The 12572-nt window shown below is 42.0% G+C and overlaps 1 protein-coding gene across 1 annotated transcript in view; it reads left to right on the forward strand.

The window, feature by feature from the left end:
* LOC106576771 (serine/threonine-protein kinase 32C) overlaps positions 1-12572 on the forward strand; it is a 146296-nt gene that overhangs the window by 75141 nt on the left and 58583 nt on the right. The gene's annotated exons all lie outside the window — the stretch shown is intronic.

Consider the following 12572-nt stretch of genomic DNA (forward strand, 5'->3'; position numbering starts at 1 on the left):
CACCTTTAAAATGCAAAATCATATGCAAACGTTTTATTTATTGATTTTAGTTCAGCTTTCAATACAATGCAAATACACACACTGCTGAAACGGCTACTGGACCTGAATGTCAACGGAGGCCTCGCAGGTTGGATCAAGGACTTTTTAACTGACCGCCCACAGAATGGGGCCCTCTTTGATGAACTGACCCTGAACACAGTGTTCACTGCTGTTGTTCTCTATCTACACTAACGAGATGAAGATCCAAGGAAACAATGTGAGCCTTTTTAAGTACGCGGATGACATGGCTCTGGTAAGACTCTTTTTTTTAAAGATGCTACGTCAGATGGGGACAGCTATTTTAAACAGGCCAACAACCTTCAAGAATGGTGCTGGTCAAGTGGCCTCCACCTCAATGTGGGAAAGACAAAGGAGCTGATCATCAATGGCAACAACTTACCAATGTCCCAACCACTCTCTCTGAACAACCAACCAGTGGAGGTGGTTGAGTATTTTAAATACCTAGGGACACAAATTGATAACAAGCTGAGTTTTACAGAGAATGCAGACTATTTTTTAAAAGCAAGCCTGCGCCTGTTCTTAATCAGGAAATTAAAGGGGTTTGGGGTCAGTCAGGATGTTCTGGAGAGGGTGTACAGCAGCTTGGTGGAGAGCATCCGCACATTCAATATGACCGTCTGGTATGGTAATCTGAGCATGAGGAGCAACAGCAAACTGACCAGAATAGTAAACACAGCCAGGAAAGTAATTGGTCGACCAAAGGCACAGTTGAGCAGTCTGTTCCACAAGGAAACCAAAACGAAGGTACTGGCTTTCGTTGGCGACCCCTCCCACCCTCTACACCCTCAGTTCAAGGGGCTTCCCTCTGGCCGGTGCTTCAGAATGCCCATTGCCAAGAAGAACATGTTCAAGCATTAATTCGTTCCCTGTGCTGTTGGACTACTAAATGGAATGGAAATTGTATTAGTATATGTACTTATCTAGCTAATGCAGTTGGATCAGTGGTCGTTTGTGAGTGAATGTATTAATGTCCTCTGTGTTAGTGTATGCAACATGATGGACTGACTGGTTTAAATGTGTATGATGTGAGAATGTGATTATTTTAATGGAAGGTGATGCCGAAGAAAAATATCCATCCTGGATTGACAAAGTTTTATTCTATTCTATATAAAAGTGAGTACTAAATCTCTCCTCATCCATCTTTCAAGCACCCACGTTGGCTTTTATTTAGGGGAAGTATGTTCGTTGTGAGAACTAATGAATTGATGGGAGGCAGGACTTCCAGACTTGATATGGCGGTTGGCAACCAACTTTAAGGTGCATTACCGCCACCAACTGGACTGGAGTGTGGACCTCAGTTCACCTTTCAATCACCCACGTGGGTATATGCTCCTAAAAAGCAATGAGGAGATGGCATGTGTGTATATGCTCCTAAAAACCAATGAGGAGATCGGCGATGCGGAACTTGCAGCGCGTCAAGCGTCACAAATGTAACCAAGTTCTATTTTAGCGGCTGGCTACGCAGACACTCTTGATTCGTGCGAGCAGTGTGGGTGCAATGATTTGAATAACATATATGTGTATATTTATTTTACAATGCTTCCGCACGTGACGCGACTGGTGTGGTCAGCATGTTATTGGCCAAGCTGAATTTCTTCAGCCTCCTGATGTTGAAGAGGCGCCATTGCGCCGTCTTCACCACACTGTCTGTGTGGGTGGACCATTTCAGATTGTCAGTGATGTTTTCCCCCGAGGAACTTGAAGCTTTTCACCATCTCCACTGAGATCCTGTCGATGTGGATGGGGCGTGCTCCCTCTGCTGTCTCCTGAAGTTCACAATCAGCTCCTTCGTTTTGTTGATGTTGATGTTGAGGGAGAGGTTATTTTGCTGGCACCACTCCACCAGGGCCCTCACCTCCTCTCTGTAGGCTGTCTCATCATTGTTGGTAATCCGACCTACTACTGTTGTGTCGTCTGCAAACTTGATGATTGAGTTGGAGGGTGCATGGCCACGCAGTCACGGGTGAACAGGGAGTACAGGAGGGGACTGAGCACGCACCCTTGTGGGGTCCCTGTGTTGAGGATCAGTGTAGTGGAGGTGTTGTTTCCTACCTTCACCACCTGGGGGCGGCCCGTCAGGAATTCCAGGACCCAGTTCCACAGGGCGGGGTTCAGACCCACGGACCCGAGCTTAATGATGAGCTTGGAGGGTACTATCGTGTTGAAGGCTGAGCTGTAGTCAATGAACACCATTCTTACAAAGGTATTCCTCTTGTCCAGATGGGATAGGGCAGTGTGCAGTGCGATTGCATCGTCTGTGGATCTATTAGGGCGCTATGCAAATTAAAGTGGGTCTAGGGTGTCAGGTAAGGTGGATGTGATATGATCCTTAACTAGCCTCTTAAAGCACTTCATGATGCCAGGAGGGAGAGCTACAGGGCGATTAGTCATTTAGTTCAGTTACCTTTGCTTTATTGGTTACAGGAACAATGGTGGACATCTTGAAGCAAGTAGGGACAGAAGACTGGGATAGGGAGAGATTGAATATGCCCATAAACACTCCAGCCAGTTGGTCTGCGCATGCTCTGAGGACGGGCTAATATGTTTAATTAGTTTTGATTTAGAATGGCCCATTATCAAATGGGCAGGAACGGGGGCAGAGGGGAAAATAACATAATCTGGTTATACACTCAAGTAGGGAATGGAAGTAGCTTTCCTGCCTGTTTGTTCGGGTAGGCTACTCTGGTTATTTCACTCCCACATCAACCACTGTTTGAGAAGCAAGCAGCCTCACGCTGCGTGACAGGTGAAATTCCATCCAAACTCTATGCCATGGGCTCCCCAACCCTGTTCCGGAAGCTAACAAGTGCTTATTTTGGGAAACCATGTGAAATCTGTTCGGGAACATTGAAAGTAACATATTTTCACAACAAACCTATTTAATTATACTGTTGACAGCTCCTCTCTCTGCATGCTTGAGAAAGTAATGATGGAGAAAGGGGAGGAGATGGACACTCACAGTGGTGAGAAATTCTGTAGCTAAAGGTAGCCTAATGTGTCATCTTATTAATTATGAAATTATAAAAATTCTCTATTACTAGGCTATTCAAAATCAAATACAAATTGACTATTGTAGGCTAACTCTGTAAGCCGCCCTGCACAATCAATGATCCAACTGCATCGCCTAGGCCTAAACATTCTCTCCCAGATGCATGAATAGAAACTTTGGAGTGTAGCATAAGGTCCATCCAGTATGCATAACAACACAGTCCACCCTCAAAGCCGATTTACTAGAATTTGTATAATTTTCGAATATAGGCTAGTTTAATGAAAGGCATCTTAAATCAGTTTTATAAATGTTTTTCTGCAGTGCATAATATGCGGTAGGATATGTATTGTATGAGGAAGGGCACAATCTTTCTTTTTATAAAAATAAATTTCAGGCTTGGGCTCATATGTAGCTCTATGTGTATGGGTGTTTTGAAATAATCTCCTTAGAAAGCGCTGTCCATTTCCTTGTTAGGCTTTGAAACAACATCCACAATGACCTTGTTTTCCACTCAGTTTCAACCTGTTGTTGAACTTCTTTCTTTAAATTGATCAATCACAGTGAGATGAGTTAAAAGCACGATACTGTTTTGTGTTTTTTGATTTTCGATTGCATTGATGTCAGAGTGGTTAGAAGGACAACAGAGCCCTGAGTGCCAGGCCATTAGCCAGTTGGATACTACCAAAGCATGTCCAGAGTGTATAAGAGGGGATTCTGCGACTCAATGGTCATGTGGAATTTTACTGCGGTCATGACTCATGACTGCTGGTGTGGCGGTATTATGGTCACCGCAACACCCTTAACCCTGTCCTCAACAGCACTACATATCCACAAAGCAGCAACCATTATCATACCAAAACCTTGATCTTAATTGGGCTAGCATAACAGTACTTTAGGTCTCAGGGCGGGTGACATCACCACACGATGGCTACTAGGGCTTTCTCACTTTGTCTTTCCTTGATTACTCGCATACTATCTCCTCACCTGTATTGTATTGAAACTGTATTGGAGAAGAAGGTACAAGGTCCCTCCCCTCTGACTTTCTTCTCCACTGGGTTTTTAGAAGGAGATGAGGAAATCGAGGAAGAATGAATTGTGAAAGAGCCTAGCACTCACCTGTCAACTAGCTCACATGTGCCACACACTCACCCCTCTGTTACACTCACTGACCTCCTTGTCCTCATCAACCTCAGCAGCCAGCAGAGCAGACTGTGTGAACTGAGTTATACTGTCGGTGGCATAGGAGGGGGTGAAGGGGTGTGACTGTAGCAGACGTGAGCTGCAGGTGAGTTCTAGTAGCCATTGTGATGTGATGTCATCTCCCCCCCGAGACTTGGAAGTAGTGTCTCCTCCTGTCAATCATGAAAGTATCTATATTTTAATACTGTAAGCATCTCGGCTACGGGAGGATCCCCTCCTGCAATTATGCGCCGATTTACTTCATTCTGCTACACTCACTGTCCTCCTTCAGTGGTTGGCATGCTAGCTACAAGTGTAATTTGATTAGTGTTCTTGGCCTGGTCAGCCATACAGGGATGGAACTCGTGTATTACATAGCTAATTTGCAGCCCATGTAAAAGTGGCCCTTCACTGTGGTCACTCTCCAGGGTATTTTTCTCTTGCCTCCACTATCCATGCTCTACCCTTTTGGTTACAGTGGATGAGAGATTATTTATGGCATCCATGCCAAATGCAGACATGATGGGATTAGTATTGGCCTCGTGGGCATGTCCAATGCACTTGTACATGTGTCTTGTCATTTCTATTCTGAAACAGGATTTGCAAATCCTCACACATTTTTAAAAAACATTTTGCTGAGATGTTTTCCCCATTTTGAAATGATACTATAAGAAAAAGGAAAAGCACACATCTGAGAACTTGTGTGTTAATCATTTGCTAATAACTTGAAATCAAAGAAAAGGCTTATACTGTTAAGATCAGTGTGTGGGTTTTTCTTTTTCACGAGACAATGAGGATAACCATGTTGAAGGATACCACATTTAACTTCTACAGCTACTGCACATGCCTTCATTAAATTGATTGATTAGTGCAAGCCCTACCCTTGAAATGAAGGTAGGCCTTACGGATGACATGCTCAGGAGAGAAACATTATCAGCAAAATTCACGATCAAGAGGGCGTGCAGAAAGCAACATTTTAAAGTTCATTTGATTTAATTTCAAAATACATGTTGCTTGAAATAAAGTTGCAATTTGTTTGCTTCATGTTATGTATCATCCTGGGGTAATTATATGCAGTTAAATTATCACCACAACGTGTCGTCGCTAACATTTGTATTATTTTCTAGCTTAGCTAGAGGACCTAAGGGGAGTTCGATAATACATGCCTAGCACAAGCTAGCGGTTCATTAAAACTACAGTATGTTTCTTAATTGAAACTAAGTGGGCGATACACCTGAGTAAAATACAGTTGCGTTTTGGAGGACGCAGACAAAGAGCTAGGAGAGACAGATTAGTGAGGGGGGAGAGAGAGGTTGATAGCAGGGTAATTACTGCTGCTTGCTAACTTTGATGTAAACAATGTGGCCTTCAAACATTGGACTCATATGCTAGTTACAGTTATAGTTTAGTTATAGTGTTGGCTGTCTTCACAGAAATGAAGGTAAGGTGAGCGTTTTCTACCTTCACATTACGCTAGACCTGTGGTTATTTGCTGTGCTAGCCAAATGTAACACCACCAGAGCAAGCAGATAATGAACGGGAAATAAACTTTGTCTGATGATTTTGTTTAGAGAATCTTGTAGCAACATGTCAGTGTGTGTGTATATAATTCATTTGTTAAATTTTTTGGGTGGATGAAGAAATACGAACTTGTCATTTTGCGCTAACTAGCCAACTAACTAGCTAGTTAGCAATTATGTTGCGCTGCAGCAATGGATGTTTACTGGGGAACCTCTTGGTTGTGCGTGCATATAGAACGTGTTATTGTTTTGACAGTTGAAAGGTCTTTACTGTACTCTATTCATGAGGTAATTTTTATGGAAAATGTCAGATACAGACCTTCAGCTAAAAAAAAATATTCACATTTTCCATATCTTGGTCTTTGATCTATTGAATTGCTAATATTCTCTATAAATATATGAATAAACTAATTTTGTGGGGGGGGGGTTTCATAAACACAAACCAACAGAATGCAAAAACAACACAACCACCACACCTGTCCATGAACGTACGAAAACACAGTAGCCTCCCCTTTCAATACACCTAGTTCAGCCCTCGAGTTTGTTATTGGCAGTGAGTATGATGCTTTCCGATGGATAGCTATAAAAAAAAAAAAAAAAAGCAATTACACCAAAGTTACAAAACTTTCTTTGATATTGGTCACCAATATTTACATTTCCCAACAGACATAATCAAGATGGATGGATATAAATTCCTAGATACAATGATATGATAGCACAGGCATTATCCCAAAATGGTGTCAGTTTCAAATCAAACTTTATTTGTCACATGCGCCGAATACAACAAGAGTAGACCTTACCGTGAAATGCTTACTTACAAGCCCTTAACCAACTGTGCGTCCCACCTACTCAACAGCCAGTGTAATCCCGTGGCGCGTTATTCAAATACCTAAAAAATGCAAAAACTTCAATTTTTCAAACATATGACTATTTTACACCATTTTAAAGACAAGACTCTCGTTAATCTAACCACACTGTCCGATTTCAAAAAGGCTTTACAACGAAAGCAAAAACATTAGATTATGTCAGCAGAGTACCCAGCCAGAAATAATCAGACACCCATTTTTCAAGCTAGCATATAATGTCACATAAACCCAAACCACAGCTAAATGCAGCACTAACCTTTGATGATCTTCATCAGATGACAACCCTAGGACATTATGTTATACAATACATGCATGTTTTGTTCAATCAAGTTCATATTTATATAAAAAAACAGCTTTTTACATTAGCATGTGACTAGCATTCCCACCGAACACTGCCGGTGAATTTACTAAATTACTCACGATAAACGTTCACAAAAAGCATAACGATTATTTTAAGAATTATAGATACAGCACTCCTCTATGCACTCGATATGTCCGATTTTTAAAATAGCTTTTCGGTGAAAGCACATTTTGCAATATTCTCAGTAGATAGCCCGGCATCACAGGGCTAGCTATTTAGACACCCAGCAAGTTTAGCACTCATCAAAGTCAGATTTACTATAAGAAAAATGTTATTACCTTTGCTGTCTTCGTCAGAATGCACTCCCAGGACTTCTACTTCAATAACAAATGTTGGTTTGGTCCCAAATAATCCATTGTTATATCCAAATAGCGGCGTTTTGTTCGTGTGTTCAAGACACTATCCGAAAGGGTAAATAAGGGTGACGAGCATGGCGCAATTCGTGACAAAAAAATTTGAAATATTCCATTATCGTACTTCGAAGCATGTCAACTGCTGTTTAAAATCAATTTTTATGCCATTTTTCTCATAAAAAAGTGATAATATTCCGACCGGGAATCTGCGTTTAGGTAAACAGACGAAAGAAAATAAAGCATGGGGTCGACTCGGGCACGCACCTAAGCCCATAGTACTCTGATCGGCCACTTCCCAAAAGCGATAATGTGTTTCAGCCAGAGCCTGCCTCGATATCATTCAGCTTTTTCCCGGGCTCTGAGAGCCTATGGGAGCCGTAGGAAGTGTCACGTTATAGCAAAGATCCTCAGTCTTCAATAAAAAGAGCCAAGATGAACATCAACTTGTCAGACAGGCCACTTCCTGCATGGAATCTTCTCAGGTTTTGGCCTGCCATATGAGTTCTGTTATACTCACAGACACCATTCAAACAGTTTTAGAAACTTTAGGGTGTTTTCTATCCAAAGCCAATAATTATATGCATATTCTAGTTACTGGGCAGGAGTAGTAACCAGATTAAATTGGGTACGTTTTTTATCCGGCCGTGTCAATACTGCCCCCTAGCCCTAACAGGTTAAGAAAATATTTACCAAATAAACAAAAGTAAAAAATTATTAAAAAGTAACACAATAAAATAACAATAACGAGGCTATATACAGGGTTACCGGTACCGAGACAATGTGCAGGGGTACAGGTTAGTTGAGGTAATTTGTACATGTAGGTAGGGGTGAAGTGACTGCATAGATAATAAACAGTGAGTAGCAGCAGTGTAAAAAACTAATTGGGGGGTGTCAATGTAAGTAGTCCGGGTGGCCAGTTGATTAATTGTTCAGCAGTCTTATGGCTTGGGTGTAGAAGCTGTTAAGGAGCCCTTTGGTCCTAGACTTGGCGCTCCAGTACCGCTTGCCGTGTGGTAGCAGAGAGAACGGTCTATGACTTGAGTGACTGGAGTCTTTGACAATTCTTTGGGCTTTCCTCTGACACCGCCTGGTATATAGGTCCTGGATGGCAGGAAGCTTGGCCCCAGTGATGTACTGGTCCGTACTCACTACCCTCTGTAGCGCCTTAGTCAGATGCCGAGCATTTGCCATACCAGGTGGTGATGCAACCGGTCAGCATGCTCTCGATGGTCCAGCTGTAGAACTTTTTGAGGATCTGGGGACACATGCCAAATCTTTTCAGTCTCCTGAGGGGGAAAAGGTGTTGTCGTGCCCTCTTCACGACTGTCTTGGTGTGTTTGGACCACGATAGTTCATTGGTGATGTGGACACCAATGAACTTGAAACTCTCGACCGGCTCCGCTACAGCCCTGTCGACGTTAATATGGGCCTGATCGGCCCGCCTTTTCTTGTAGTCCACAATCATCTCCTTTGTCTTGCTCACATTGAGGGATAGGATGTTGTCCTGGAACCACACTGCCAGGTCTCTGACCACCTCCCTATAGGCTGTCTCATCGTTGTCGGTGATCAGGCCTACTACTGTTGTGTCTTCAGCAAACTTCATGATGGTGTTGGAGTCATGTTTGGCCACGCAGTCGTGGGTGAACAGGGAGTACAGGAGGGAACTAAGCACACACCCCTGAGGGGCGCCCATGTTGAGCATCAGCGTGGTAGACGTGTTGTTGTCATAGGACCAGTGGCAATTTTAGCATGTAAATCTTGGTGGGGCAAACTTTGTTTTATACAATAGCTATTTATGCAATAGCTCAATTCAGTAAATATGTACCAGACAAAAAAACAATATTTTTTAAGACAGCCACCAAATATGACCTAACGCTTTTTCGGCATCCAATGATACTGCCACTTTTGGAACGTTCATGTTCCTGGCATGATGGACAATATTAAAAATCTGAAGCCATCCTATTCCGTAGGAACCCTGTTTGATCTAAGTGAATCAACTTGAGTATTTCTATTTCTATGCGAAAAGCCAATATCTTACCAATAATTGTATAATCCACATTCAAAAGTGATTTTGGGGTTGTTGGATCTGCATGACAATGAATCCTTATCTTTATTTTTAAGCTGGGTGATTGTAGCCAAACATAGTGATTGGGGAAGTTCATTTTTCTCTAGAGCTGCTGTGACCATATATAACATAGGCTTTAGTAATTTGGGATGAAAATGTCTGTAAAATTCCACTGGGAAACCATCATTACCAGGAGATTTCCCATTTTGTAGACTATTAATAGCCTCCACCAGCTCACCTAGGAAAAATGTTCTATCCATATTAATTTTCTCTGGTTCACCTATACTTGGTAAATTGGCCTTATTAAGGAAATTGTTTATCTTTCTTTGAACTTGTTTTCGGATTGATACAGTTTTTCATAAAATGTTTTAAAGACAGTTCATTCTGGAAAAATCCATTGTTATGCTAACATCCGGGTGTTTATTATATTATATTTACGTTTCAAAGTGTTCCTGTTGAACGGTGTCAACATTTATATCTAAGCTGTGTTTTCTTTCTGTTCTAGTATTTCTAATTATTTATTGGTCTTGTTTTTCTAAAGTAAAGGCTAAGACATGGTACAACCTCTCATATAAACTCAGCAAAAAAAGAAACGTCCCTTTTTCAGGACCCTGTCTTTCAAAGATAATTCGTAAAAATCGAAATAACTTCACAGATCTTCATTGTAAAGGGTCTAAACACTGTTTCCCATGCTTGTTCAATGAACCATAAACAATTAATGAACATGCACCTGTGGAATGGTCGTTAAGACACTAACAGCTTACGGACGGTAGGCAATTAAGGTCACAGTTATGAAAACTTAGGACACTAAAGAGGCCTTTCTACTGACTCTGGAAAAACACCAAAAGAAAGATGCCCAGGGTCCCTGCTCATCTGCGTGAACGTGCCTTAGGCATGCTGCAAGGAAGCATGAGGACTGCAGATGTGGCCAGGGCAATAAATTGCAATGTCCGTACTGTGAGACACCTAAGACAGCGCTACAGGGAGACGGGACGGACAGCTGATCATCCTCGCAGTGGCAGACCACGTGTAACAACACCTGCACAGGATCGGTACATCCAAACATCACACCTGCGGGACAGGTACAGGATGGCAACAACAACTGCCCGAGTTACACCAGGAACGCACAATCCCTCTATCAGTGCTCAGACTGTCCGCAATAGGCTGAGAGAGGCTGGACTGTGGGCTTGTAGGCCTTTTGTAAGGCAGGTCCTCACCAGACATCACCGGCAACAACGTCGCCTATGGGCACAAACCCACCATCGCTGGACCAGACAGGACTGGTAAAAAGTGCTCTTCAGTGAAGAGTCGCGGTTTTGTCTTTCCAGGGGTGATGGTCGGATTCGTGTTTATCTTCGAAGGAATGAGCGTTACACCAAGGCCTGTACTCTGGAGCGGGATCGATTTGGAGGTGGAGGGTCCGTCATGGTCTGGGGCGGTGTGTCACAGCATCATCGGACTGAGCTTGTTGTCATTGCAGGCAATCTCAACGCCGTGTGTTACAGGGAAGACATCCTCCTCCCTCATGTGGTACCCTTCCTGCAGGCTCATCCTGACATGACCCTCCAGCATGACAATGCCACCAGCCTTACTGCTCGTTCTGTGCGCGATTTCCTGCAAGACAGGAATGTCAGTATTCTGCCATGGCCTGCGAAGAGCCCGGATCTCAATCCCATTGAGCACATCTGGGACCTGTTGGATCGGAGGGTGAGGACTAGGGCCATTCCCCAAAGAAATGTCCGGGAACTTGCAGGTGCCTTGGTGGAAGAGTGGGGTAACATCTCACAGCAAGAACTGGCAAATCTGGTGCTGTCAATGACGAGGAGATGCACTGCAGTACTTAATGCAGCTGGTGGCCACACCAGATACTGACTGTTATTTTTGACCCCCCCTTTGTTCAGGGACACATTATTCCATTTCTGTTAGTCACATGTCTGTGGAACCTGTTCAGTTTGTCTCAGTTGTTAAATGTTGTTATGTACATACAAATATTTACACATGTAAAGTTTGCTGAAAATAAACGCAGTTGACAGTGAGAGGACGTTTCTTTTTTTGCTAAGTTTATATGTTGGGAGTACTTAATTATCTACATTTATTTCCCAAAACATGTCTGTCTGTTGAGATATGAGGTAAACTCCTTATCTCCAAGTAACATTGTGTTGAAACGCCATGTCTTTGTTATTAGCATAGGAGGTTTAATCTTAAACGTGAAGGACAATGGGTTATGGTCCGTAATTATTCTAGGAAGGTATTTACATGAAGAAACACAGTCAAAGAAAGAAACGTTTACAATAAAAAGTACATTCTTGAATATGAGTTATGGGCATGAGAGTAATAGGAGTATTGATGACTTGTCTGAAGTTGAATTCTGCTCACAGTTAAAATTAACCCCCAAATAACATTCCAGTTACATTGAGATCATTTTAGAATAAGGTCGTTAATGAACTTTGGGTCATCTTCATTTGAGCAATATCAATTCAGTAAAGTAACTTTTTCTTGTGGCAGGTTTCCTTTTACCATTATAAAACGTCCATTTGGGTATGTAGTAATTTCTGTAGACTTAAATTAGCCTTTTTTTTTTAAATCATTGATAATTTATACTCATCTGGATCTTGAGGAGTAAGTGGAGGCAGTGGTGGAAAAAGTACTCAATTGTCATCCTTAATAGAAAATTACTCAAGTAAAAGTGAAAAATTCTTCCAGTAAATTATTACTTGAGTAAAAGTCTAAAAGTATCTGGTTTGATATGTACTTAAGTACAGAGGTGGAAAAGTACTCAATTGTCATACTTGAGTGAAAGTGCAAAGGCCATTTTATATTAAATTCCTTATATTAAGCATTTATTTACTTACAGGACAGACCGGCACACTCAGACATCATTTACAAACACTGAATTTGTGTTTAGTGAGTCCGTCAGATCAGAGGGAGTAGGGATGACGACGCGTTATATTGATAGGTGTGTGAATTTGAACATATTGCTGTCCTGCCTGAGCATTCTAAATGTAATGAGTACTTTTGGGTGTCAGGGAAAATGTGATATAAAAAAGTACTTATTTACTTTAGGAATGTAGTAGAGTAAGTTGTCAAAAATATAAATAGTAAAGTACAGATAGCCTTAAATAGTACTTCAAAGTATTTTTACTTAAGTACTTTACGCCACTGAGTGGTGGAGAATGCCA

Source organism: Salmo salar, chromosome ssa18 (genome assembly GCF_905237065.1).
Source record: "Salmo salar chromosome ssa18, Ssal_v3.1, whole genome shotgun sequence".
In the NCBI taxonomy this organism is placed as follows: Eukaryota; Metazoa; Chordata; class Actinopteri; order Salmoniformes; family Salmonidae; genus Salmo; species Salmo salar.